We start from the raw sequence: 27,881 nt of genomic DNA on the forward strand, positions 1-27,881 counted from the left end.
GCCACGCAAGCAACACCTGGGACTGAAGGTCACGCTGCCTGGCTTTGTGGGGACAGATGGCCATCGCTCATGATGTTAGCAAGAAGCTTGACGCTGACTTCTGGACATCAGCTGTTCACTGTGTATATTAAGTGATAATTTAGCTTCAGGTGGCCTCAGCCCTTGTGCTCTCTGATCTCCCGCCACCTTAATAGAAAACATTTGGACGGCAGTACCTTGCTTCAGGAAAGTGCAGGCACTCCACAAGGAGACAAAAGCAGACTCATTAATGCACCTAAGAATGATCATAATAAACACTATGGCCTCTGATCTTTGGGTTCTGCGCTCCCAGCTGTGTATTTTGAATTTAGGATGCCAAGGGGCAATTTTGTAAGTTGCGGGGTGGGGGTGGGGAACAAACCCCCAGAAAACCAGAGTGAAAATCATGTGGCAGAGCACTGGGGCTGGGGTGAGGGAGGGGCGGAGAGGGGCAGGTTTGGGAGGAGGCATCAGGAGTGGCAAATGTTACTCGGTTTCAGAATATTAACTTCCTTGCCAGTTGCGGCTTTATTGACCAACTCTGCTTCTGAAGTAGCTTAAAGTTCTCCAGAGCATCTATATCATTAATTCTCATTGAATTCCTATAAGTCACTGTCTTCCCAGGTAAATGGAAAAGCCAGGCACAGGCAACTCTTCCTCAGGTGCTATTATTGGTGCTGCTTAAGAGGGTTGTAGAATTTATTTTCTTCATTTATATTCCTTACCATGTTCCACAATGGGTTGGACGCTGCATCCAGAATATATATTGTATCATGATAGAGAAGGTATAAATATAGAATCAGGGCTCGGGAAAATATGGATAAGATTGGAAGACCATAATCCAATAAGGTATGGAGATACACAGGCCATAAATTTTCACATTGCTACCAAGACTTAGTGCCAAGTTTGGATCTAAGTTTCCTGGTTATAGGAGCAATAGGCAAGGGGCGCCTGGGTGGCTCAGTCAGTTGAGCGTCCGACTTCGGCTCAGGTCGTGATCTCACGGTTCGTGAGTTCGAGCCCCACATTGGGCTCTGGGCTGACAGAGAGGAACCTGCTTGGGATTCTCTCTCTCTGCCCCTCCCCCCCCCCAAATAAATAAATACACCTTTAAAAAAGTGCTGTTGCTTAAGCTACTCAAGTCTCTGGTACATTGTTGTGCCAGCTCTAGCAAGCTAATCCACCAGCCACCTGTCAGCACCTTACATGTTCCTTTTTCCTCTCCTGGAGGCTCTCGCTGAGTTTTCCTGATTTTCTCAGACGCTCCCCTCCACCCACAGCATTTGAGAAGCAGGGGGTGGGCCTGAGAACAATCCCTGCCCTCCACTGGAGGCATGGCCTAGGCAGTGAATGAAGAGGTGGTTGGTGGTTTCCCAAGCTCAGCAACCGCCCCCCCCCCCTCGCCGTCTGAAAACAGAAACTGTACCTTATCCCCCCTCCCCCAACCAGGACATTAACCATAGAACCAACATGATGTCTAGTAATTTGTTTCTAAGTTACAAGGAAATACCTGTGGGAGGCAACCTGAATTCAGTCCTATATTCGACATACTAAACAAAGAATTCTGGTAAAGGGTAAGGAGGCCTACTTGGAACAGGGGCTTTTCAATGTCTAACAAATAGCAGAAACGGAAGGGGAATGTTCTCTGAAGGCTAATGAGTCTACATGAGTGCCCTGCTCATGAGTTATTTTCAAGGGTCCCACTTCAGGGATGGACTAGGACAGGATGACATTATTTCATGTTCAATGTCTTCTCCTTTGCAGACTACGTGCAAATACGTCATTGTGTTTGATTTTCACAGCATTCCTGAAAAGTCAACCGTGATCACCCTCATTCCTGAGAAAGAAAATGGGACTCAGAGATTAAGCGACTTGGTCCAAACAGCCGAGCTAGAATCTACCTAAAACCAGGTAAGTTCCCAAAGGCCTGCCACCTAGCCTGGTTTTACAAGCTGGAAAAGGAGCAGGACCCAGGGGAGCCCCTCCCAGTTCCCACCTCCATTCAGTGGCAGGTTGGGTTAGTAGCGCTGTGGTTCCGCTGTGGTTCCGTGTCCTCATCTGCAAAATGGGTAGAACGGCTTTGTCTACCTCAGACTCCTAGAATTGCCCCGAGATTAAGTGATAACATTACATTTGAGCAGTTTAGAACATTCCCTGGCAGATTGTGGCGTCCAGCGACAATTTATCATTTTTTACTGACTTGGCTGCTTTTCTCACCCTCCTCGGAACGTCCTTCCCCTTCTCTCGTACAGAACAGGCCCTTCTTCTACATCCTACCCTGCAGCGCCCTATAGAACATTACAGACCTGCAGTCATCTCGGGGTACGAAGTTCAATCCCAGCTCCCCTGTTCCACTCCTACCCCTGGAATTTTGGCCAATTCTTGGCATCCTGAGCAGTAAGTAAGTCTGAAAGAGCAGCTAACTGGAATCCTTTCCCTGGGGACCTCTTAGCCTGGATTCGTTGTTTTGTTTTGTTTTGTTTTGAGTACAGCCACTTTCCCTTTCAAGGAGCCCAAAGCGTTTTCCTGGAAGGGGTCCGGTGGCAGGCGACAGGCCCCCTGGGCCCCAGGAGCCCTTCAGGTCAGGAGAGTGTGGGAGAGCGGCCCGGGGCTGGGGGTGGGGGTGGGGGTGGGGGTGGGGGACTCGCTGGGATCTGTGCCCCACCCCCACCCTCCGTAGCGCCTCATGCACACGGGGGAGGTCTCCGAGCAGAGTCGCTGGACCTGGAAAAAGGAGGGTCATTATGCAGGACTGGGTGCCCTCCCTGGGGCACAAAGAGGGGACTATGGCCCTGGCGGTGAAAGCGGGGTGCGGGGGTGGGGGGCGCTGAGAATGCGCTGATGCAGCCTCGCTCATTCCTCTCGTTCCTTCGAAGATTCCCGAGGTGCGCGCAGCGCGGGGGCGCGGCCGGATCTGGGGCACCTGCCGCCGCCCCCGCCGCCCTCGCAGCGCTCCCCTGGGTCCAGACGAGGCCAGCAATGCGCTCTTCCTGGTTTCCTTTTGAGTTCTCACTGCGCCCCGGGGAAGCCAGGCCAAGCCACTGGGTGTTTAAGGAGAGACCTTATCTGGAGAAGGGTAGACACAGACGTGCGAAAGAGAAAGCTCCAGGCAGATGTTTGAATTTTCTGAAAATACAGATTCAGACCTGACGGGACAGCGGCTTCGGGCTCCTGCAGACCTTTTGATGACTCATCCTGGCAGGGGAGCAACATTTGGCGCCAGGCACTGTGTGTACCTTGTCGTTTCGCAGATAAGGGCACCGAGCGGGAGAGAATAGTCGAAAGCAGGGCTGGGCTCAGAGCGGGGGCTCTGGCTTTCTAGTGCACCTACTGAAACCCTGAATGAGTGTGGGCTGCTGGGAGCCGCAGGAGCTCAGGTCGCTGGCGGCTTCTGCCAATGTCGCCTTTGGCTATTCGGCATGTTGGAGCAAGCTGCTGTCCCTGGGTGGGTGGGAGAGAGAGGAGGTGGGCGAGGGTGTGTGTAAGGAATGAGGTGTTAGCTTAACATTTGCGGTGTCTAGGGGTGGCATGAGCAGAGAGAAGTTGGCAATTTCCAACTATTGCTACACTCCAGTGAAAATCCTCTAAGTTTCGAGTTCCCTTGGGCTAGAAAGAGGGTAACACTGGGAAGTGTAGGCTGTGGGCAGTAGGGAGTGGCTGCAGGCCCCCCCCCCCCCGCCCCCCACGTCCTACCTCGCCCTCCTCACCCAGCCATCTCTGTTCCCAGCAGAAGGTAAGGCATAAAGCAGTCTTGCTAAAAGGTGGGGGGCGGGAGGTGGGATTCTGTGATTTGACCTCTAACAAATCAGCTGGATGAGAATCCGCACAGTTACTTAGTGTAGCTGCACAAGACTTACCAAAGTAAGTGGGGAGGCCAATCAGCTAAGCTGGTTGTTAATATTTAGTTCTTCCCCCCCCCCCCCCCAAAAAATAATGCATGGATTACCTGCAATGTGTCAGGCAATTTCTCCTTTTAGCCCCTTCATGGAAGGCTCTTTTGGAGGAGTCGGACTTTGTGCTTGGAGATTAGAGGGCACAACTCCAAAATGCTGGTCGATTTCCTAGTTCCATCCTGGCTATAATCTCTTGCTTTATTTACTGAAGGTCGTTTTAGGGTTGTCCCTGGTTAGGAATGAGTTGAGAACATCTCAGTCTTTGGTGCCGCTGGAGGAAAGGGGTATTTTTGGCTTAAGCTAAGGTGAGTGTGTAAAAACATTCAGCCCCCCAGGCAGAAGACTCCCGGGCCACTTACCATCTCGCACCATACTGCAGAACGAGAAGGGGGAGGTGGATGTCCCAGAGCAGGAGAGTAGGGCTGCCTTTTCTCATGTGCTTCTTCTGTTTCGTGAGACGTCTCTCTTAGCATGTGTTTTACATTTTACAATAACATTATCGTCACCTGTGTCCATTCCTTACCATAACTTTGATAGTTTGCTTCCCTCTTTCTAGAAATTTTTGCTGCAGTTTCATTTTTGTTGTGCTAGAGTACCTCCTTGAGTGAGTTTTCCAGAAAGAACAAAGTGGGATACATTTAGAATCCTTGCATAGCAAAAAATATTTTTAATTTGCTCTTACATATGAATAACTTATTGTTGGGTGCAGAGATCTTGGATCAGACAGCTTTCTTCTGGAAAAGTCTGAAGACATCGTTCGTTGTCTTCTGATGTTAGGGTTGACTATGAGATAGTTCCAGAATGATTTTATTTGCTTTAAAAGAAATTAAAGCAAAGAGAGTTGCTTTAGTTTCTGAGAGAGTTGTAAGATTTTCATTAGAAAGGAAAAATTGTCCCAGACCTGGTCTGGATGGAACTCTTTGCATGATGTATTTTCCTACTTCCTTCTGGGAAGAAATTAATATTCCTGATAAAATGCTTAAGTAATTTTAAAATAAACTTTAATGAGCTTAAAGAGAGCCTGCCTCCGGGAGATTAGCTTCCCCCTCAGTGGACTGTCAGTCAAGAATTTAATGATCTTTAACCAGAGTTTCCTACAAATGTGTCCACCAAGAGAGAAATTTTTATGTTGGTCTGTTTCTTGACTCTTCCTTTGAAGCGAGGGCTCATAACTCTCTTTTCTGAAGATTTTTTAAAAAATCTTTATTTAGAGTTCAGAAATCCCTCGGTATCCATGTCTAAATGTGACAATGACACCGCTCTTGATGAATCACAAGAAAGGAAGGCACAAGAAAGCCATGAACTTGGTTCAGTCAGTTAAGCATCTACTCTTGATTTCAGCTCAGGTCATGATCTCACAGTTTGTGGGTTTGAGCCCCACATTGGGTTCCATGCTGACAGCATAGAGCCTGCCTGCGATTCTCTCTCACTCCCGCCCTCTCTGCCCCCCTCCACTCACTCGCGTTCTCAAAATAAACTTAAAAAATAAAAATAAAAAAAAAAAAGAAAGCCATGAACTTGTTCCAGGATTTTTAACCTGCCGATAATGGAGAGTCATTGGGGTTACAGAGGAGAGAGCTTTGGGAAGACAGTTCTGATGGTGGTGGTGCGCAGAGATAAAAACATAGACCTGCTCCTACCATGAAACTTACCACACACAGTGGAGTCAGAGAACCAGTAGTTGGAGCTAATCAGAGCTCTGCTTCCCTCCCCGCAACCCTGCCCAGTGGTCTCAAACTTTAACCCTGCTCCAGACCAGCCAAATCACAATTTCTTGGGGGTGGGGCTTAAGCCTCATGACTTATTTTTAATCTCTCTGAGTGATCTAAGTGCAATTAAGGGTGAAAGCCACTAATATAAATATTCTTCTGCTGCACTGGGTCTCTATCCATTTTTTTTTCCCAGTCAGAGTCCCCAGAAACTCCTACTTTTGTCCAATTTCCCTGATACCTTGGTACCATAAAGCATCTTCATTGACTTAGATGTGTTTTTCCCCACCTTGGTCATCAATGCAATGACTATTTGTAGAACTGCCTTTTATGCCAGGATGATGCTAAAAGTTGGGAACCCAGAGAGTGTAGGTAAGCACCCTCTTCCCTTCCTGACCCAGGTCCCTAAGGCATCTCTCCATGCTCTCACTGGCGTTGCTACCTGGGACATAGAAGGCCTTGTTTTTCCCTGCATCCTTAAGTATAGTACTCTCTTGCTCTCTCCCCCAGATCGTCTGCCATCCAGTCACATGTGTTCCTGATTCCTTCACTGCATCCTTGTCTTGTTGGAGGGGCACCAGAACAGCCCTTTATGGGGGCAAAACTACTCTGAGATGAGACCATCTTTGGTCCTTCTTTGGACCATCTTTGGACCGTCTTTGATCCAGTCCACTGGAGACTCAGTAGGAACAAAATGCCCATAAGAATGTAGAAGGAGAAAAAAATGCCAGCAAGATGGACTCTCAGAACCTCTTGCCTCATACAACATTCCTTCTTTCTCCAGTCATTCTGGTACCTTCTGCTATTTTCTCATGAATAAGGGATTGGGTCCTTTTTCCTTATCTTTGCGTAGTGGGAGCCAAGAGGCACAACAGAGTGACTGGGAAGAGTGTCTATTTGGCTGAGTGTAAAAGGGAACATACGATTTTGTGGTCAATTTATTTTCACCTCATTCATTCTCAGGGGTACATGGTTTTCGCCTCATTGATTTTCTGTGTTCATTGACTTGAAGCCTGCTGTGTATGGGAGTTTGCTTCGTGTCTTCTCAAACCTTCTTTTTTTTATTGCCTTGGCAACTCTGTGCCTGAAGCTTGAACTAGTTTGAACTAATCTCAGTGGTTTACCTACTGAATATGACACTTGTCTTTTTAGTAGAAGCATTATACCGTTTAATCTTTGAACCACAAATGTTACAGTTTGAAGGCTTCTTACAAGTCATTCTAGTCCAACTCCTCCATTAAATATGAAGACACTGGGGGTGGCTGGGTGGCCCAGTCAGTTCAGTGTCCAACTCTTGATTTCCGCTCTGGTCATGATCCCAGCGTCATGGCATCGAGCCCTGTGTCGGGCTCTGTGCTGGGCATGGAGGATGCTTGGAATTCTTCTCTCTCTCTCTCTCTCTCTCTCTCAAATTAAAAAAAAAAGATGAAGACACTGAAGAGCGGGGAGGTTGAAAGATTTGCCTAAGTTCACACAGCAAGAAAAGCTGCAGAGTGGCCTCTTTAGGGAGGGAAAGGAAATAATGGAGAGAGAGAGAGAGAGAGAGAGAGAGAGAGAGAGAGATAAAGAGCTTTACTTCCAGGTATATCCATGAAGGTACTTCTGGCTGTAAGTAACAGAACATTGGAGTGGCTTAATTAAGAAATAAGGGCATTTGTCATCTCTCATATCAAGAAATCTGAGGTGGGCCCCAGATGTAGTATGATTAGGGCTCGGGCTCCACTTCTCAGTGATTGTATACGTGTCCAATCTCTGCATCAGCTTTGTTCAGAGAATGGCTTCCCTCTTGGGATCTCGGTAACTACTAGCAGCAGCACCAGCAGCAGCAGCAGGGACCCTGTGTTTCCTTGTTCACACCCAGAAGAGGAGAGACAGAGGGAGAGGGAGCGAGGGAGGCAGGGAGAGAGAAAGCATGGATCAGAAGTCCTTCCCTTCAAGGCCGATTGGCCAACTGAGGCCACACACCCACCCCTCAACAGATGCTGGAGGAAAGCCATGAAGTTGTGTGCATTCCTGGGCCAAATCTCTGGCAGGGAGAATGAGCTCACCATGATTCATTTAGACCCCTTAGCATCTACCTATGGGGTTGATTCGTCATGTGTTGCTTGGGCTTCACAGGAGAGATGTTGATCGGGGACGAGTGGAGGGGCTGGGTGGGCACCAGAGGAATCTCCTACACCAGCAACCATTCGTCAGTGACTTTTATTTAAATAGCATGTGGCAGAGAGCCCACATTTGGTAGGCAGTAGGTGACCAGCTCTTAGTGCTGTTCTCATCATTGTGTACTTGAGCCTGGTGACTTGGGGGATGAACTGTAAATTTTGAACTTCACCTGTGTGGGCAAGGCGGGGGTGGGGGGGCGGTGATAAAGTCAGAAGAGGACTGGCCATGATTCCTTCTGTGGAAACTCTGTCCTGGATTTGAATGGCTTTGTGCTTTAAAGGCTACCCCATCTTGTCTGTAGAGGCTGTGCCTGAATCCGGGCTCTGCAAGGTGACTTCCTTATTGCGTGGGCCATGGGGAGAGCTCAGTCTGGGTAAGGATCCTACTTCCTCAGAACGACCTGAGCTGGCACAGAACAGAAAGAAGATTGGGCTGCACCTGACCATTTCCTCTTGAATGAACTACAGTCCTCTCTTGCCAAAATGCCATCCTGTTCAGGCGAGGTTGGAAGCATGTGACACCAATCAGAGTCATAATGAGGGTCCCAAGCAGGCATGTGCTTGCCCCGTTCCTGGCTCACGATTTTTCCTTCTCTCTGAAGTTTTTATTTATTACCATCCGTGAATGCGAGTCTCAGGGCAGCACGCCCTCCCCTGTCCGAGGCATTGTTTCGACTTTTGGCCATTCCTGGAACTTTTTACTATTCTGAACACTATCCATTCTCAATTTATTGTCCTGGCCTTTTGCGGCTGCTCCCTTGGGTGTATTTGATGAAGAGTGCTTTGAGGTTTGTGGAAGGCATTTTTTGAGACACTTGCAGTTAGATAACATCCCTGGGTCTCAGAGATCCCTTTTTAAGCATCAGCACCGTCGACATTAATCATCCTGTTTTTGATGCAGAGACAAAGGATGTGGAACTGTTTCTGTAGGGCTGGGATGGGGGGGGGTGGTGTTGCTGTTTCTAGGAGCCGTTTCTTCCAGTCTGGAGAGGTAGCTTCAGCCTGAGTTGTGGGGGCGGTGTAGAAGAGCTTTTGGCTCCTGAATTACAATAAGGATCTGAATCAAGGGAACCCACAAAGATTCTGCCCATAAAACTGTTCCACTCTTATTTTCTGTTTTGGAAGCAAGGCCCTAAGTATTCATGTTTTCCCACTGAATGCAATTATGCAGGAAGAGTGCAAAAAGAGGGGAGGCTCGGGAATTATTCCAGGTCTCTCTGTCGTTCTTTCCTAAATAACGTGCTAGAGTCCTGATAATCTTGGGGAGTGTGTGCTTGTGGGTTCCCTGGCTGGGTGCAGTGGTTCCATGCGGGCTGGGCTGTTCTGTCCGTCTCCCAGGCTGCTGCCTTCAGTTCCTCTCACAGAATGTTCTGACGCCCCCACTGGCGGGCTCAGTCTGGCCCCAGGTCCCGAATCAATCCCGACAATAGAAAGATGTAGGCAATCTCAGCCCTGTCCGCCCCCTGCAGCTCTGAGAATTAAACTGAATGCCCTGCAGACTCCACATATACATGGCTGTGCCACGTCTGTTAAGTTTCCATGCCTGCTAGTGCCCTTTGCAGTCAACCAGCCCTAGGGGTTTGTGCCCACCTCCTATGTGCCCTTAGAGTATTGCGTTTCACCATGCCCTGTGCTGCTCCATCCACCCTGTGCCTGCCTTGTTCTAGCACTCTGACCTCTAACAGCCTCTACAAGGCAGAATCCTGCTTTGAGCCCTAGCCTGCTGGGTGGACTTCTTTATACCATATGCGGCTTTTTAAAAAAGGCTTATTTGTTTTGGGGGGGCGGGCAAAACGGGGCAGAGACAGAAGGAGACAGAGAATCCCAAGCAGGCTCCATGCTGTCGGCACAGAGCCCGACGCAGGGCTTGATCTAATGAACTCTGAGATCAGGACCTGAGCTGAAATCAAGAGTTGGACTCTTGACCGACAGAGCCACCCAGGCGCCCCGACCATGTGTGGCTTGTGCTAGCCCTCCTTCCTGGAGCTGACCCTTGCTCTGCTCCTCTCCCCACCTGGGACTACTGACCAAGGTTCTGATTCCCGAGGGCATCCTGGGTTTGTCACCCCATTGAGCAAACCCTGTTGATGCCTGTCTGTGTCATGCCTGAAGGGCTAGTCCCTTTGACATTGTATCTGATGGTTAGAATGTGAGGACTATGATGCCTGGATGGTGCTCAGACATTCCGAAGGGTCCAGGCACCCGTATGTCCATCAGAGGCTGAAGGTAGACTGGGTGAAGAATCTCTTAGATAAATATATGCATTCTCTTTTGAAAATGTGTGTGGATGCTTCTCTATCTAATTAGATATAAATCCACTTAAAGGCATTGAACTCATAGCATCTTTTTGTCATTATGTATCTTCTCAGTCAGTGGGGGTATCAACAATACCAGTACAGCACAGTACAATGTCAACGTCCCAAAAAGCCTTTTTTTTTTTTTAAAGCTTATCTGTTTGTTTTTGAGAGAGAGAGACAGAATGTACAACCAGGGCAGGGACAGAGAAGGAGGGAGAGAGAGAGAATCCCAAGCCGGCTCCACACTACCAGTGCAGAGCCCAATGCGGGGCTTGAAGCCATGAACTGTGAGATCACAACCTGAGCCGAAATCAAGAGTTGGATGCTCACCTGACTGAGCCCCCAGGAGCCCCACCCCAAGGCCTCTTTTGCAGTCACTTTCGGAACTAACCTGCTGTCACTGATCTGCCAATTCCCTTGGGCTGTGCTATCCTGACTGCCATGCGAAACTCCCCAGAAGCAATTCATTCTGCCTCAGCTGTGAACCTTTGCTGGTGGTTTTCCCTGCCAGCTACTATGGGTGGCCGGCCTCTGAGCCATCTCCATACACGTCTCCAGGCACTTCGGCTGCAGAGTTGTGCCGGCCTCAGCACCACTACGCATGTCGCGTCTGCTCCAGGGTGAATGCTTTGGGGAACATGTTTTGGAGGCTTATCTGGACTCCAGGTCTCTAAGGATGTCCATATCCTTTAAGGTTAGTGGAAGACTAGAGTCCTAGAAATTCCCAATCCATTTGAAGACCCAACTTTGTTCCCATTAATCATAGGGACAAGCTCCAACTTCTAAGATCTTCGAAGCTGTCGTCCATATAAACATTCTATTCTGTAGGAATTAACAGAAGGAAAAGGCAACCAGAATCGATAACTTCCAAGTTAGTATTTTGCCAAGACTAACTCAGACTTGACCAGACAGTAAATTCCTGATGGAAGGAGGTGGGATTCTGAACATACTCCCCACTCCTAGCCCTGCCACATTTCCAATACAGCTGGGTGTCGGTCTGAGATACTAGATTCCAAAGTAAAGTCTCTGAGCTAGGTGGCAGAGTGAAGCCTAACCTTGAGCCCAACATACCCTTCTAATGGCTCTCTGAATGTCTGAAGTTAGTACAGAGGGAGAGTGGCTCAAAGCTGTAACAGAGGAGAAGGCCCCTGCCTCCCTCAGGCCCAGGGGAGCTGTCCCTGGTGTTGAAACGGACCACTGCCCCCTCTGCTCTGGGGGAGAGCTATGTAAATAATGCCTTTGTCTCTTGAAACTCTGTTGTCCCAAGTGGAGGGGAGCCCTAGGTGAAACTTGGCAAGACCAGTGAGTCCCATGTGGTGTCCATTGCCCTTGGTCCACCCTTTCTGAGTCAGTAAGCGAGCACAGGAGAGCCAGCCTGTTGGGGAAATCATGGGCAGGGAGAAGGTAGAGGCCCTGGAGAAGCCACATTATTACCAGTAACACCTCAAAGGAAAACTCCTGAACTCTGAAGGAGAGGATGTTAATAACAAGGTTCCCTCATTCCTGCCCAACCAGGAAGAGCCCTCCCAGGGGCTTGGGACAATGTTCTATGTCTCTTTTGTCAGGACTGAGAAAATCCAAGGCAAGTAAGGTGATTTGGCCAGTTGTCATGGCAATGACAATCCTTCCTCAGACCACACTTCCTGCTGTGAGTAGAATGCAGAAAAATATGGGCGTGGCCCTGACCTTCATGGAGCTTGTAGTTTGAAGGAAGGCACAGGAAAATAAAAGGTTAAAAATATATCTATTCATATATATTTGCATATTATGATATGGGAACAAACCAAGCAAAGAAAGAATGACAATGGACTTCCTTGAGATAGTCAGGGAAGATCTCTTAAAAAATGATACTGGGTTATGAAGGGTGAGAAGGAGTTGGCCAGCTCTGGAGTTAAGGTAAGAGTGCTGAGGGAAAAGTGAGTTTAAATGTCCTGGGGCAGGAAAGAGCCCGCTCCTTTGATGAGCTTAAAGAAGGCTTCTATGAGAGGAGGTCGTACAGGCTGCTTCCCTGACACCACCTAAGGGCAGGGAGAAATGCCCAAGTGAAGATGAAGTAACTGAATAACAAGTTAACTAGTAATCCGGAATTTAATTCAAGTTATTTCTTTTTTTTTAATTTTTTTTAATGTTTATTTATTTTTGAGAGACAGATCATGAGCGGGGGAGGGGCAGAGAGAGAGGGAGACACAGAATCCGAAGCAGGCTCCAGGCTCTGAGCTGTCAGCACAGAGCCCGACGCCGGGCTCGAACTCACAAACCGCGAGATCACGACCTGAGCCGAAGCCGGACGCTTGACTGAGCCACCCAGGCGCCCCAAATTCAAGTTATTTCAAAGGAAGGTAAAAATGCTTGGAATCCACCTTATCAGACTGACCTTGAATTCTGCTGCCTAGCTCTACATTAAGACTTCAACAGTGCTATGAGATTCCCCACCAAATAGAATTCTGTTTTGTACCATGACATGTGCCTTTAAAAGCAGGAGAGAACTGTATTCTCAGTGGGGGGGGGGGGGGAGGGGAGGGGAGAATGACTAGAAAGAGGAAATCTTAGAGAAAACAAAGAAGCAAGCCAAGGCAGAGACAAAGCTCTTATCTGCACAACCCCAGATTCTGGTCAAGAAACGCTCGGAGAGATCAGAGACCAGTTTATCTGCGATAAACAGATGGGGAGACATGGAGGGCCTTTGTTGGTGGAGGGGCTTGGGAAGACCCTACGGGATGGGATTTGGGGAATGGGGTTTTCCAGGCCAGGTCAGGCTGCCCGACAGCATAGCTAGTCTGAGAAGGACAGTGATATGCAGAGCTCTATGTGAGGACGGGGATGGGTCTGGGTGCACGGGCCAGAGTTTACAGAATAGAAGTCTACGCATATGCGTGTGTAGGTGTAGGTGTGCACCCACGGGAAGAACCTTCCACAGGGACAAATGCAAGAGTACCAGGGACCCTCCCCGAGTCTCAGAAGAATCCTGGGCCAGAGAAGGGCCTGCATCTCAAACTTCATTCACTGCGTGGCACCTCTGAGTGTGTGCAAGTCCCTCATGCGAGTTATGATGCAACATGGGAAAGAGGCACCTACTTGGACCACCAGCTGAGTCCCTGCTGTCATGGAGGGAGAGCAGGGAGAAAGAATCAGGCAGGTCAGGGCTGGTCACCAGAGAGGCCACCAGGGCAACCTGGAGTAAGGTCGCAGCCATGGCGGGAAAGGGTGAAGAAAACACAAAGCCAGACCAGTGTGAGAGGAGGTTGTCCTCACTGTTGGTAATTAGCCTGTGACAGGTAAACCTTAGGTGACACAGAGCCTGGTGTGCTTTAGATTCCTTCAGGCTGGAGCCAGCCTCACCTGCTAAGAGGAGCAGTGAGCAGAAATGCTTGTCTCCAGGCTCCTCACCATCTTCACCTTGAAGTTCCTGCCCACCTTTCCAGGCCCCCAGAGCCGTGACCGGCCCTTCATGGCCAGCCACCCGTAGCCCACCTTTTCATTATGCCCTGTTGTTGATTGGGAGCTGCAGACAAACCTATACGTTTCCTAAATAGATCCCTCCTTCTAATCTCCATTCTTCCTGCTGTCCCTATGGAAACAAACACACCCACATCACACCTCACTCCCTGAGTAGCTTGTGACATCAACTCTGTAGGATGAATTTATACTTAGGCCTTAGGTACTGTTGCCTGGAGAAGTATTTTTTCATTGAGCAAAACCTCTGGGCATTTGATGCTGTGCATCAGATGCTGAGTTAGGGTCTGGGGGGAGGGGTCCATCAGCCAAGTGGGAAAAGCAGGCACACAGTGTGTCTTGGGCCATGCAGAGCCCAGTCAGGGCTTTTGGAAAGAGGATCTGGCAGAAAGCAAGCAGTGACTGTCCAACATTGAGAGTCTCAAATGCTGGTTGCAACTGACAAAGGAAACGCAGCAGGACAGAGGGATCTTGCCATGTCCTGCACATGACAGCCCGGGAAATCTCCCATGCACCTGACCAGTCAAGGTGATTACCCGTACTTGGGAGGCTTGGCTCACGGGTCCTGAGTATTTTCTGCCCGGGACCGGGTGATCTCCGAAGTGTCGACCTGCTCTCAGTTGGGTACAGCCTGGATTGGAACTATTTTGCACGAGCCCAGACGGATGGCAGAAAAAGTGACTGCTGATTGGTTCTTGAGTCCTGCCTTGGTGGAGAGCAGTGGATGGTGAGGGTGACTTTGGGAAAAGCCGAAGATGGAGTGACTTAATATCACCCAAGTTTCACCCTCTGACAATCCTGTTGCCCTCTGTATTTGTGGTGATTTGTACGTATTAGCTGGAGTGCTAGCATGTCTCTGCAATGTGAGAGTGGCTATAAATCTGTTCGTTCAAGATTCTAGCATCCTGGGGCTAATCCTTACCCTTTTATCTCCATGAGAAGAAGATGATTGTACCGTCCAGGCAGGGTGTGGTCCTGAGAAGCAAAATGCTGCAAATTGCTTTCGGAAAACATTTGGCTATGATGACCCGAATTGAAAGGTGATAGAGCAATTTGGTTTCACAGAAAGAGATGATTGTGTAAAAGCATAACACCGATGGCAGTTCTTTTTGAATCGGTGTGGAGTGCTGCCCTTGCTAATGGAGAGCACAAGTCTGGGCTGGGCATCTGTGCCTGGTGTTAGATTTCTGCATTTCGTATGCTTCACACGGGGATGGGTTACTGGATTGCAAGTAGGTATATACTCTCCATTTCCTTTTCCTTTTCTTTTTCTTTTCTTTTTTCTAAGTTTTGTTTGTTTACTTAGAGTGAGCTGGGGAGGGGCAGAGAGAGAGAGAAGGAATCCCAAGCAGACTCCACACTGCCAGCACAGAGCCTGATGCAGGGCTTAAACTAACGAATCACAAGATTGTGACCTGAGCCGAAATCCAGAGTTGGATGCTTAACCAACTGAGCCCCCCAGGTGCCCCTAGTCTTGGTTTTCTGACTCTATGTGCCATGTTTCTGCAATGGGAATCTTAAATGTTGCGAATGGCTGAGCACCTCTCTGGAGGTGCTAAAAGCATCTATTGAATCTTTGGAGTGCCAAAGAATTGTTTTCATTTCCGCTTTCCTTTTACCCACCCAGCTGCTACCATACACTGCTCCTGTCTCTATAATTGTCCATGAGTCCTATTAGTGTGTTTGACTCACATGTTAAAAGCTCAAAATAAATCAAATCATGCTAATAACATTTTCAGATTTTTATGTCTTTTAATTTTTAAGATATATATGTATTTTTTAATTTTTTTTAATGTTTATTTTTGAGAGAGAGAGAGAGAGAGAGCGCACATGCAGGGGAGAGGAAGAGAGAGAGGGAGACACAGAATCCGAAGCAGGCTCCAGACTCTGAGCTGTCCGCACGGAACCCAATGTGGGGCTCAAACTCATGAACTGTGGGATCATGACCTGAGCCAAAGTCAGACACCCAACTGACTGAGCCACCCAGGTGCCCCTAGGATATATTTTAAAATTATAATGCAAATCTATTTCATATAACTTTAAAACTTTTTTTTAGAAAAACTGTAGCATCTTGACTTTAGCAAAAATGATTTTATTTCTCCTCTTGTTACAAAGAGCAAAGGCCAAAAGCCTGCAGGTTTTTTTTTCTTGTCATGGGTGGAATTGCATCCTCCAAAAAGATGTGTTCAAGCCCTAATCCCCCCTACTTATGGATGTGACCTTAATTAGAAATTGGGTCTTTGCAAATGTAATCAAGTTTATGCTAGATCAGGGTAGGCTCTAATGCAGTGATGGTGTCTTTATAAGAAGACAGAAGTTTGGACACAGACACAGACACACAAGACAACACTATCTGATCTTGGAGATTGGTGTTATGCTGCTATAAGCCTATGGGTGTGGAGGATTGCTTGCAACCGCCAGAAGCTAGAAAGGCAAGGGAGGATCCTTCCCTAGAGCCTTAGGAGGGCACGTGGCTCTGTAGACACCTGGAATTGGTACTCAGAGCTTCTAGAACTGTGAGAGAATACATTTCTGTGGTCTTCAGCAATGCATTCTAAGGTGTTTTATTGAGGCATCTCTGGGAAACGAACACGGCTTCCTTTCCCTAAGCTTGGATCATTAGATGTTGTGTCTCTAATACAGTGTTTTCCCTGTGAAGGCTTTATGAATACCTCTGCTTACATCTGAGACATGTGAGTTGGATCATACGAATGAATCTTCATCTCATGGGATGCACAGAATTCCAGAAGAATGTCAGCAGCCAAAACCAAGGCCCCAGTTTGCTAGGTCTTATTGCAACAGCCTTGGGGACAGGCCAGAGGGTCTTGTGCTGTTGTTTGCTACCACAGGTGGGAACTCGGTCTCCCCACGTTGTGTTGCATGGTGGTAATAACTTGGGAATCCCATTACCAGGGATCGGAACGTCTTGAGGGTACCCGTCAAGGATGTGAGATCAATTAAGTGACATCAACAAAGTAGCCTGCTGTATCTTCCCTAAATGTAGCTCTTTGGTTTGACCATTGGTTTGATAAGTTCTATCAAGGAGACAGAGACATCTGATATCATTTCATTGTGTGATGATTTGTGGTTTGCAAGTTTTACCAGGCAGGAAGTTAGGAAGCTCTAATGAGAGGGCAGGTGGTACCTGGTCTCACAGATGAAATCATGAGCCATGAGTTCTGTCTAGATTACAAATACTATTTTATTTTATTTTATCTTATTTTGTTTATTTATTTACTTTTTATTTTATTTTTTTATTTTTGCAAAATTAGCCATTATTAAAACTGAGGAACATACTGGCCATAACAAGGCAGAGTGGATAATCTTCTAGCAGGAGATAAGAAAATATACTCCTTTGTAGAGTTTGATCTTTTTGTTGGAAAGATTCATAAGCATTGTACATTTATTGAAGTCTCAGTCTCATATCCAGACTTTATTTTGGTTTTGTTTTTTAGTGATGAACTACTGGCTTGGAGACTACAGACTGGGATAGTAGGAAACCTTTAGAACTCAGAACATAGTTCAATCAACCATAATAGAAAGATGTAGGATTTCGCCCAGCCCAGGGAATGGGGCAGCTAGACAATTACTAAGTATGCTAGATAAATATAGTGTAACCCAGCAAAAGAGCTAACATGTCCACAGGAAGGATATAGTCAAAAGGAAGTAGGCTTCCAAGAAGCAGAATCATCCCGGAGAGGATGATTTCTGAGGGGAGACGTCTGCCCTCAGTGATCTTCTGAGCTTCATTCATGTTTAAACTTAGTTAAATTAACATTCCCTCTGGGTAGTTTAATGGCGCCTCAAAATCAGTACATCCCAAACCAGTGCAGTTCCCAGTATACAGTAGGTACTAAAGAAGGTATTTTTTTTATACATAAATGAATAAATGGCTCATCTCTGCCCACCCACCCCCAAACCTAGTCTCTCAGAATTTCTTTTATTAGGGAATGGCACTGACATTCAGATTAAATTGTCAAGCTAGAAACTTCTGACAATCGGTTCTTTCCTCTGACTCTGCCCTATCTCACTGATCACCTGCTGAAACTGCCTAAATTCCCTGAAAAAAACCCATGGCCTCTGTTCTACCTCAAGCGGGGAAGCTCCGGGGTTCCTACCTGCATGGCCTGACCACCGACTGCAGGCAGCTTGAATCCCTCCCTCCAGCGAGATTCTCACAACCTTTCCTGTCGCTGTATTTAGATTTCTCTCCGCAGACTGATAATCTCCCCCATCTGAAGCCCTTCCTTGCTCCTGTCTGCACACTGCTCCTCATGTTCTGTCTGTTGAGATCCAGCAGAGATGAGACCACGGTGACCGAATGAATGGAAGGAGACCTTGTGGGGTGTGTGTGTGTGTGTGTGGGGGGCGGTTGCTGTGGACACACAATGTGCCATCTCCACCGTCTCTGGCTGAACTTGGTTTGGGAAGCATCCCCCTGAGGCTGAGGAGAAGCAGTGAGTTCAAGAATGGTCCAGAACAGACACCAGAGCGGTTGGCTGGCAGTGGAGTAATAGAGGTGAGAAGTGTCTGTTATTGTAAGCCTCGGGCAGATACTTTTTCAGAAGCAGAGGAGTGTCCATTTAAAATAAATTGGCACCTACATTGTGACACTTGGGTGTGCACTGCCTTGTGTTGTGCACCCCGTCACCAGGGTGAGGGGTGCATTCAGGAGTGGGGTGGACCAACAAACCATTCAGAGGGGGGCTACTACAGCTCTCTCTTCTTCCCTCGCCACAAATGTGCCTTGTAGGTGGAGAGAAAGCACCTGATGGACTGAAGGTCTCCCTCTACCCCCACCCCGAGGGCTATAGACCTACCCATGGGAGGAGAACTTTTGGCACCCCACAAAGACTGCTGGGTGGAGCTGGAGACCCTCTGCCCCAGAGAGGAAACAATGGTCCTGCCTGGAGTCTGTCTCTGGCCTGGATCCTGTGTCCCGCATTACAATCCTAATCAGCATAACTAAGGAAGTCCTTTGGTGAAAGCCATAGTACCATGCAATAAGTGGGGCATGTGGTAATTAGGACATTCCTGGCACCGAGCAAGTTCTGGAAGCAGGCAGGTGGGTGATGTATAAGCACCGTGAACCTCTCCACCCAGCTTTACCTGTGCACCCTGCTCCAGTCCTCCAGGCTATCATGGGTGCTCCCAACAGCCGTAGGCATGGGGCTCTCGGCAAGTCAGCAGGTGCCAAATTCTAGTTGCCTTTTGTCAACTCTGAGTAGACCTTGGGCCCTACCACATTTGACTTTGATCCTAGGCAATATCCAGGGTCAGATAAGGCTGAGTTGGCTCAACACATTGATTGAAATGAGTAACTGCCCTAAAACCTGTTAAGTGAACCCTGGTGGGAACTTAGGTCAGTCTTCTGAAGACCTGGCATCTTTTACCAGTGATACCATTTGTTGATAGACAGTCTGTGGTAGAATCACTTTTATTCTCTAGAATGGTGGTTACCTAATCCTCGCCTGTGGAAGAGGGCCATTCTGTGGCTAAGTTATTGACACTCCATAAGGAGTAAAATAGAAGCTATGGAGAGAGTCTCTCCATTAACTTCGGCGTACTCACTTTGTCTGGATTATGTCTTTCCTATATATTCTGGAGTTTGAAAATGCCCTTTCTACCTCAATTCAAGCATGAACAACAGACGATTCCAGAATGTAGGACATTCTACAAGACAGCTTGCCTAGATTATTCAAAAGAGTCAATGTCATGAAAAACAAATGATTTTTTTAAAACACATGGATCAGAATATACTGAAAAGATATAGCAACCAAATACAGTATATGGAATTGGATTAAATCTCAAATGGGGAAAAAAACTGTATTTTTGAAAGAATTGGTGAAATTTAAATATGAACTGTTTATTAGGTGACATTGAATTCTTGTTAACTTTCATGGGACAACAGTACTGTTGTTGTTTTGGAGAATTAAAAAAAATTTATGTTTATTTATTTTGAAAGAGAGAGAACACTCGCATGCAAGCAAGGGAGGGGCAGAGAGAGAGGGAGAGAGAGAGAATCCCAAGCAAGCTTCACACGGTCAGCGCAGAGCTGATGCAGAGCTCGAACTCAAAAACCACGAGATCATGACCTGAGTTGAAATCAAGAGTCAGACGCTTAACAGACTTAGCCATCCAGAGCCTCAGAGAATTTTTTTTCTTATGGATTCAGGACAAAGTACTCAGGAGCGAAGCAGCATGACGTTGTAACTTTCAAATGGTTCTGCAGAAAGAAAAGGTGGAGATAAAGCAAATGTGGATAATTTAAAGAATTTAGGGGATGGATATTCATTGCGATGTTATTTCAGCTTTTCAATAGGACCGAAAACTTAAAAAATAAAAAGCAGGCAGAGAAGACTCAATTACTCTTGATAAAGCGTTTTATTAGCACTACATGTGTGAACTGTGCTCTCTTGCATGATGTGAGCTACTTTAAAATGTGAACGTTTCGGAAACAAACAGCTCAACACTCCCTTTTCCTTTATAAAATTATAGCCAAGGGTAATACTTGTGCTGTATTAACATCCAAAATAAAAATATGGGAACTCCACATTGTTTCTCCTATGTTTTTTTCTTCTTAATGTTACTGGCCCATGGAATCTAGATGTTTAGCGAGTGCTGCCCCAGCACTTGGCTTGTGCTGTTTGGTTCTACAACATTCTTTGTGTCATGGCACGTATGGAAAATGGTAATATATGTATGGCCAATGGGGTGAGGCTGCTAATGTCTGAAGGCGACTAGCTCAAAAGCTCTGGCTGCCCCAAGATGAAGGTATCGCCATCTTGGCATCCATGAGCCATCTGGGCCACACAAGTGTACCATTGTCACAGGTTGGGAAACTCTGCTTCCGTGCATAAAAATGTGTTTTACATACAATTTGAAGTGTTTGCTTGAAAAAAGCTATCTAGGGGTGCCTGGGTGGCTCAGTCAGTTGAGCGTCCAGCTCTTGATTTTGGCTCAGGTTATGATCCCAGGTTCATGGGATCAAGCCCCACATTGGGCTATGAACTGAGTGTGGAGCCTGCTTGAGATTCTCTCTCTCTCTCTCTCTCTCTCTCTCTCTCTCTCTCTCTCCCCCTCTCACTCAGTTCCTCTCTCCTGCTTGTGCATGCACACTGTCTCTCTAAAACAAACAAAAAAAGCCACAAAAAGCTACCTAGTATATGTCCAACCCACTGTGGATTCATACTTAGGATACAATGAACAGGGTTTAGGTATCATCATGTATCTGCAGTCGCCCTAAATGCCAGCACAGTGACTTATCTCTAACATGTTTCTGTCTGCATCAGGCATCCCAGCACTTGTTATGATGGATCTTGAGTTGCAACGAGGTTAACTACAAGGCAAACTCCTACAGGAGCATATGGAGCAAACTCAGGAGCTAATGTTCTATCTCTGGCTTTTGTGATTCAGTCCAACTTGAACGTATTGCCGTGAGGCAAGAGATGAGTCTGAAAGCAGAAGCCAAGAAAGGACAAGTTAACCCAGTTTGATCCAAACCTTTTTCATGAAGTAACATTTTGCATTTAAAGCTCAGCATTCTGAAGTTCTAAATAATTAATTTAAATGTATTTAAATGTCTCTGTTATGAGGCTGCTTTAATGAAGAGAAAAGAGCACTACTGGGCTTACAAAGTGGTTTCTTAACTCTCCTGGTGCATCTGGATAGCCTGGTGAGCCTCTTCAAAACACACACTCCTGGGTCTTTATTCCTAAGAGGTTCTGATTCAGTTGGTCTAGCATTGCCCACCCTGGTGATTGATAGTAAAAAATGGAAGTCTAAAGTGCTTTACAAATATGAGACACTCATTTTATTATGTAACTACTATAATTTCCTTCCTGTCTTCTCCTCCTAATTTCTGGACATGGTTAACTGGTTCCATTTGGAATGGCGTTTTTCTTCTGGAATCCCTGCGGTCTTATTCCTTCTATTGGTCAGCAAGGACCCGGGTCCTGTATTAGAGACACATCTAATGATCCACATTTGGGGAAAGGAAGCTGTGTTAGTTTCTCAGAGCTTCAGCAATAAAACACCCTAGAATGCATTTCTGAAGACCACAGAAATGTATTCTCTCACAGTTCTAGAAGCTCCAAGTCCCAATTCCAGGTGCCTACAGAGCCATGTGCCTTCTTAAGGCGCTAGGGAAGATCCTCCCTTGCCTTTCTAGCTTCTGGTGGTTGCAAGCAATCCTCCACACCCATTACCTGTGGTTAGCTCCAAAGAGATAACTGGGAAGTATCTGCATGAGAATGTGTCAACACACTACCGACTGAGAGTGTGTTTTCTTCCTGAAGCCAAATATTGCTGTTGCTGTGGCCTCTCTTAGTCTAGATTAATCATGCCTTTGCTTCCTTCCATTCATATGGGCACCTCCGTGTTCTCTGCAGTGACTACATATCTACATTGTGTGCCAGGTAGGATACAGAAAACAGTTGGGTCATTGCTTAACTTCAGAGTCTCATTCCAACTTCCTTTTTTGTAATACAAATTTGATGGTCCAGCTAAACACCTGGAAATAAGATGATTTATTTATTTTTTTACATGTTCATTTTTTAAAATTTATTTTGAGAGAGAGAGCGCACGCTCGTGAGTGGGGAGGGGCAGAGAGAAGGAGGGAGAGAATCCCAAGGGCTTCTGTGCTGTCAGCGTAGAGCCCGACCATGGGGCTTGAACCCAGGAACCATGAGATCATGACCTGATTCAAAATCAAGAGCCAGACATTTAACTGACTGAGCCACCCAGGCGACCCAAAAGTGTGACTTTAAATTGATGCTGAAGTCTCAGCATCAGAGCTGATACAGCCGCCGTATCCTAGATACAGCTTGTATGATATAAGAGAATAAAAATCCCACAGATCCAAGTATCCTAATCATGAGGAGGAGGAGGGCTAGCCCACAGTGTTTACTGTTTGTCAGACCCTGTTGTCAATTCTTTCTGCCAATTGACGCACTTAATCTTCAAGACTCTTTGGGTTCCATACAATTACTATCATCTGTATTTTACAGTTTACACATGACGAACCTGAAGATAGGTTTTCTCTGCACTTGATTTTGCCATTATAAGTTGTGTGAGCTCGGATATGCTCTGAGCACCAGCTTTCTGATTGGATTAGTGGGTCTGTACTAATGATCTCTGTTCTCCTTGTTTCCAACAAAGACAACCCACTTCTGTCTGTTTATTTTATTGGCTTGGTGCAGCGATTTATTCTTTTCTGTCCTTGCCTTGCTTTGTTTTCTATTACCCTCTTGCCCTACTTCCTCAAACTGTTCGACATTTTGACAGTCTTCACTTCTAGGTGTGGATAGTTCACCTACGTGTATTAGCCCTGGAGTTCGGGGACTATTTAGGAACTGAATATAAGGCTTGGAACATTAGTGAGTCAAACAATGTCATTTTCCTGAAAATAAGTAATCAGGTGGTGAAAATGACAGCAATAGTGCTGATGGAGCCATGGCCCCTCAGTGTGGTTATTGCCATCTTTGATAACATTTTCCTAAATATTGCTGTTATAACTGCTAGTGTACTTGTGATTTAAAGAGTCAGAGTGTACTGATGCCCCTACTGATGAAGGAACTACATTAGGATTTGTGTTCTTCCAAAATTGAAAGTGTGGACAGTGGGATTGAGGAAGTAGTAGAAACGTAGTCAAGAAATTTAAGAGGCCCAAGGTGCTCTGTTTACTCCAAGTAGCTAGGAGATCAATGCACAGTAAGTCCATGGTGACTTACTCATTCCAGAGAAACAACTATTTAAAGGGGAAGCTAACTGTCACGAGAGCAAATTTCAAAGTCATTTGGATCTTTTTATCTGCATGTCATTGAAATGTGTGGTTTTCTATTCTTTACCAGCAGATCTGAATGTTCTCATGGTCACCATATTAAAAACTTATGTAAAACAAAAGGCCTGATAGGCGACGAAAAATATTCTCAGCTGTGTATGCCTCTGTGGCACTCATGACACTCGATTCTGTATTTTACATGAAACCTTGAAGTTTATGGATTACTCCAAGTATTCAAATGACTCACATCAATGAAGGCGGTAAATATGTTGGGCCAAAACACCATCGGAAACATCTTTGTCAGCAGGGAGCAGAAGTTATATTAATTAAAATGTTCTGGAAAGATACAGGGTACACTCCCAACGAATCATAAAACTATTTTCATCCTAATTACGGATATTCCCTCTTGGCATCTTGGAACATAGGGAATTAGAATAAAAAAGTCTGTGGCATTTCTAGAAGTAGGGTCAGCAGACTCAGACTTGATCTCTCAAGTTAGGAACTTAGGCATATTTTGATAGAAGGCCACCATTTTACTTAATCAATGTTTATTCAGTCTCCTCTCTACGTTCAGGGAAGATTATAAGAAGGTATGGAGTGAAAAGATCAGAAACAAATGAAATTTGGATAAGAGAGTGAAGGACTCGGGATACTGAGAAATGATCACTGACCCCATAAGGGGAAAGTATGATTGAATCGAGGGTATTCTACCCATACAGGAATACTGGCATGTCCTGAAACCATTGCCCATGTGTGTCTGGACTCTCAGCCTACAGACCCTTGTCTGGGAAGAAATGAGGTCACTAGGATTTTTAGCCTAAGACCTAGACAGATTCATTTGTTTTAGGGTAATTTGGTAATTCCCTGTGGAAGCTTAGTGTTTACTGCATGGAGTTTGAAACCTCATAAAGCTGTTGAGACATCTCCTCACTGTACCTTGCCACATGCATAGACTGAGTACAAATGTTTGGACGTAATCGTGAGCCATTTTATCTGTTGTCAAGAACGTCGCCATTAATGCTTTGAAGCACTGGTGAATGGTTACAACTTTCATCATTGGAAACCGCAGGTTAAATAATCCAAGTTGAATAAACAGGAGGTAGTGTGATGTCCTCTGGACCTCACATTCCTTAGTAAAGCATCAATTTTCATATGACAGACTCTGGGTTCATCCTCCATATCTGAAAATGATTTGAGAGGAAAGAATCTGGTGTAAAGTTTGGAGATTAAGTGTTAGTGCTCCTTAAGAAAGGCCTTCCTAAATGAGAACAGAAAAGAAAAAAGAGAAGAGAAGAGGAAAACACTACTTTTGGGTTTGCAATGATGCAGAATACTGAGCTTTTGAGTATGAAAATACTTTTTTTGTTGTTTTTCAACCTTACAGATGAAAGCGCATTCTTATCCAAAGAATGGTTTGTGTTGGCACTGGTAGAATTGACATTTGAGAGAAGAGAGAGAGTTAGCTTCTGGCCAGAGCATAAGCTCCTGACCTTGCTTCCTTCCATCAGTAAGTGGCCAGTGCAACAGCCTGGCCCTACCCCTGCATGCATCCTTGGTTAATACTAACCCTAACCCAGAGAAGGGGAATGGATGACACACACATCAATCCACACATGTAACTCTGTCAATTAAAGACCAATAAACAGACAGCCTAATAGAACATTATGCCATAGATTACTCTAATCGGCTAGACATATTGATTTTTGCACATTCTCAATTTGTTTATCTGAACGAAGTTATTCTTTTTTAATTAGCTCGCCAATTTATTGTTGTGTCCCACAGCTTCTGCAATATTTTCTCCTATACAGGAAGGGCCCTGCCACAATGAACGCTGAACTGGTTACTGAGAATGAGTTTAATATGATCAAGAGGACATTGACCAACTTTACGTTGCTAGATAAAGTTGCAGTGGCAAAAAAGACTGGAGAGCGCGATGTGAAATGGTTGTAAGGGGGATTTTTGCCTGGATTCCATCTAAATACGTCTCAAAAAATTGTAAAATAGAATCTACCAGCTAAAACTAATGAGCACAGAACTGCATTGATTTGGCCCAGGGTGGACAAATAGAACATCTGGCATATTTGGCACCAAGGACACAGCTGGCATTGTTGGAAACGTCTCTGCAGAAGGTACAGATGCAGAAATGGGAGAATTGGTACAAACAGTGCAGATGGAGCAGTTGGAGCAGATGACAGTGGGCAGAGCTGGCGACGCTGGCACAGGTGTCATAACCTCAACAGCTGGCACGGGTTGTGACAATCCTGGGATTTCTTAGTACGAGGCACATGTTCATTTTGGCTTTGGCCGCAAAGAGATAAGAGCATTTTATAATTAGTAAATGTGCCATTTGAAAAAGAACGTCCCCCCCCCCCATCCTTAAGGACATCTACCTCCAACTGTTAAAGCTTGGGATATAGAGCATTTTTGCAAATTAGAATTTCCTGGAGAAAGCCATAATTGATAAATGCAGATTTCAGAGAGGAGGCGATTCGATATTTTTGTTCTGACAGAGATGAAATCCACGAATGGGATTTCTTCGCTGTAGTTTTGCGGGAAAGAAAGGTCAGATTTGGGGAAATGAATGTACACTTTACATTTCCGCCATGATTTGTTATCAAATTAGCTGCTATTTGTTTCCGAAATAGAGAGAATATTTCCCAATTGTATGAAATTTCCTGGAGAATCATGCTTGAAGACGTGGTTCAGAATTGGAAACCGGTCGGCAGAACAGGTTGGGAAAACAGAAAAAAATGCTGGAATACATAATATGGAGAAATCATGAATTGCCACTTTCAAATACCAGTGGGACTTGGCTCTAATTTCATTTAAAATGCTATAATTTGGGCTTGAATTAAAAATACAATATAGTATAATCTTTTGGGCAACGACATTTAATGCCAGATGAAAAGTTGTGAGAACAAAGCAACTTGTTTGTCAGTGGCTAGAAATACCACTGTAACAAAAGTCCGTTCAAAAAGTCTAACAAAAGTATGGGAAAGCCAAAAAGTATTACCTAATTATAAAATAATAAAAGCATAAGAAAGGATTCAACAATGGGTTCTTAAATTTATATGTATGTTCTCTTGAACATAGTAGGTGCTTCCTAATTTCTGATGAATAAATGAACCTATGGTCTAAGAAGCACCAATATCCAGAACTTGAAAAAATCAATCATTACCTTCTATATCAATGACAAATCTTCCATTAGGAAGAAATAAAGTGAATTAGGTCTCAGTCCTCCTTAAAGTCTTGAACTTGGCATGTACATTTTAGCCAGCTTCCTTCCCCGAAGCAAAATCTTACTGTGAAAGGTTAGTGAGATGTTATGTACTCTCTGTCCTCAAGTAAACCCGAAATTCTTTAGGTTTTCCAGTTCATATTGAACTAAAATCAGCATAATAAATCATCTTCTGGTCGTAATCAGTGCAACACGGTGAGAATGTTTTATGTGTGTTTTGAGACTAGGGAAACTCCTACCATAAGGGTTAATTATTTCAAACTGGATGTCAAATTCTTGACCATTAAAAACATACTGTCTTTGTTTCCAGATGACCTTTGCATATTGTTACTTATAGTTAATTAAAAAAACAAACAAAAACCCCAACAACTGTGGAAAGTCATTTAAACATATTCAGTTTCAATTTCCCCATTACTTCAACTTTGTTATAACCTCATGTTGAACCCAACTAAACTATTCTTATTATTCAGAACTTTCCATCACTTAACATTAGTTCATTTCTTGACTGAGATGACAAAAGTGTTTCTGCTTAACACAGATGAAATACCTTAATTTGTTAACTGTACTTCTGTGACATAGAGCAAGTAAGAGAGGAGGAGGGAAGAGGGCTTACTGTTCTCTCCAGGCACGAAGATGACGACAGTTGAATCAGTTCAGATGAACAGGCTGGAAATGTCCACCTTGTACCTCTTTGCCTGGTTTGAAACACCGCTTCGTGGCTGAACCCCAGATGAGCATTGCTTCTGATCAATAAACACCCTGTGAAAGATGATCAACTCAGGACAGTAAAAAATAAAGGTATTTCCAGGATTTGGCGTCCGAGGGGTCGGCAAGAGTATTTCTGAAGGATGAGCGTGAGGGTGAGTCATTCCTTTGAGCCTCTGCCTTCCTCAGGAATTAAACGAAAATTAAACATGAGAGATGCAGTCTGCTGCAGCAATGTGATTCCTTCATCATTGTCCCAGCCACTGTCTATTTCTAAGCACATTGAACTTTCCGATTTATTGGCGTCTCATCTTATGTAAATATCCTTTTCCTTCTCTTAGCGCCAAGACATCAGGATGTGCCTTCATTCCGCCCTTCAAACAGTTGCTGCGCATTATGTCTCTCCACCATCACTGGGACAGCTTCTCTTCTCTGCACGTGGCAACCTGGGATATGGTTTTTGCTTAGACTTAAAAAAAAAATCTATCTGTTAGTAAATTAAGCATATCCGTTTTATATAAAGCCACTTAGAAATGCGAACAAAAACCCAAGGGAAATCTACATATTAATTTCAAGAACTGAGAGACATTGTCTCCTGCCACCTTTCCTGCATTGTCCCGATGGT

General features: G+C 45.4%; 2 long non-coding RNA genes across 2 annotated transcripts; one reads left to right on the top strand and one right to left on the bottom strand.

Moving 5' to 3' along the window:
- LOC109251273 (uncharacterized) lies at positions 1 to 25,193 on the top strand. The gene is made up of 4 exons (XR_002073434.2): positions 1 to 122; positions 1,821 to 1,929; positions 2,271 to 2,415; positions 25,122 to 25,193. It is a non-coding gene; the product is annotated as an uncharacterized LOC109251273 (long non-coding RNA).
- On the bottom strand, positions 24,288 to 27,881 carry LOC109251268 (uncharacterized). The gene is made up of 2 exons (XR_002073430.2): positions 27,165 to 27,881; positions 24,288 to 25,611 (listed from the first exon to the last, which is right to left on the bottom strand). It is a non-coding gene; the product is annotated as an uncharacterized LOC109251268 (long non-coding RNA).

Source organism: Panthera pardus, unplaced genomic scaffold, assembly GCF_024362965.1.
Source record: "Panthera pardus isolate Hobbes unplaced genomic scaffold, ASM2436296v1 HiC_scaffold_21, whole genome shotgun sequence".
Classification (NCBI taxonomy): Eukaryota; Metazoa; Chordata; class Mammalia; order Carnivora; family Felidae; genus Panthera; species Panthera pardus.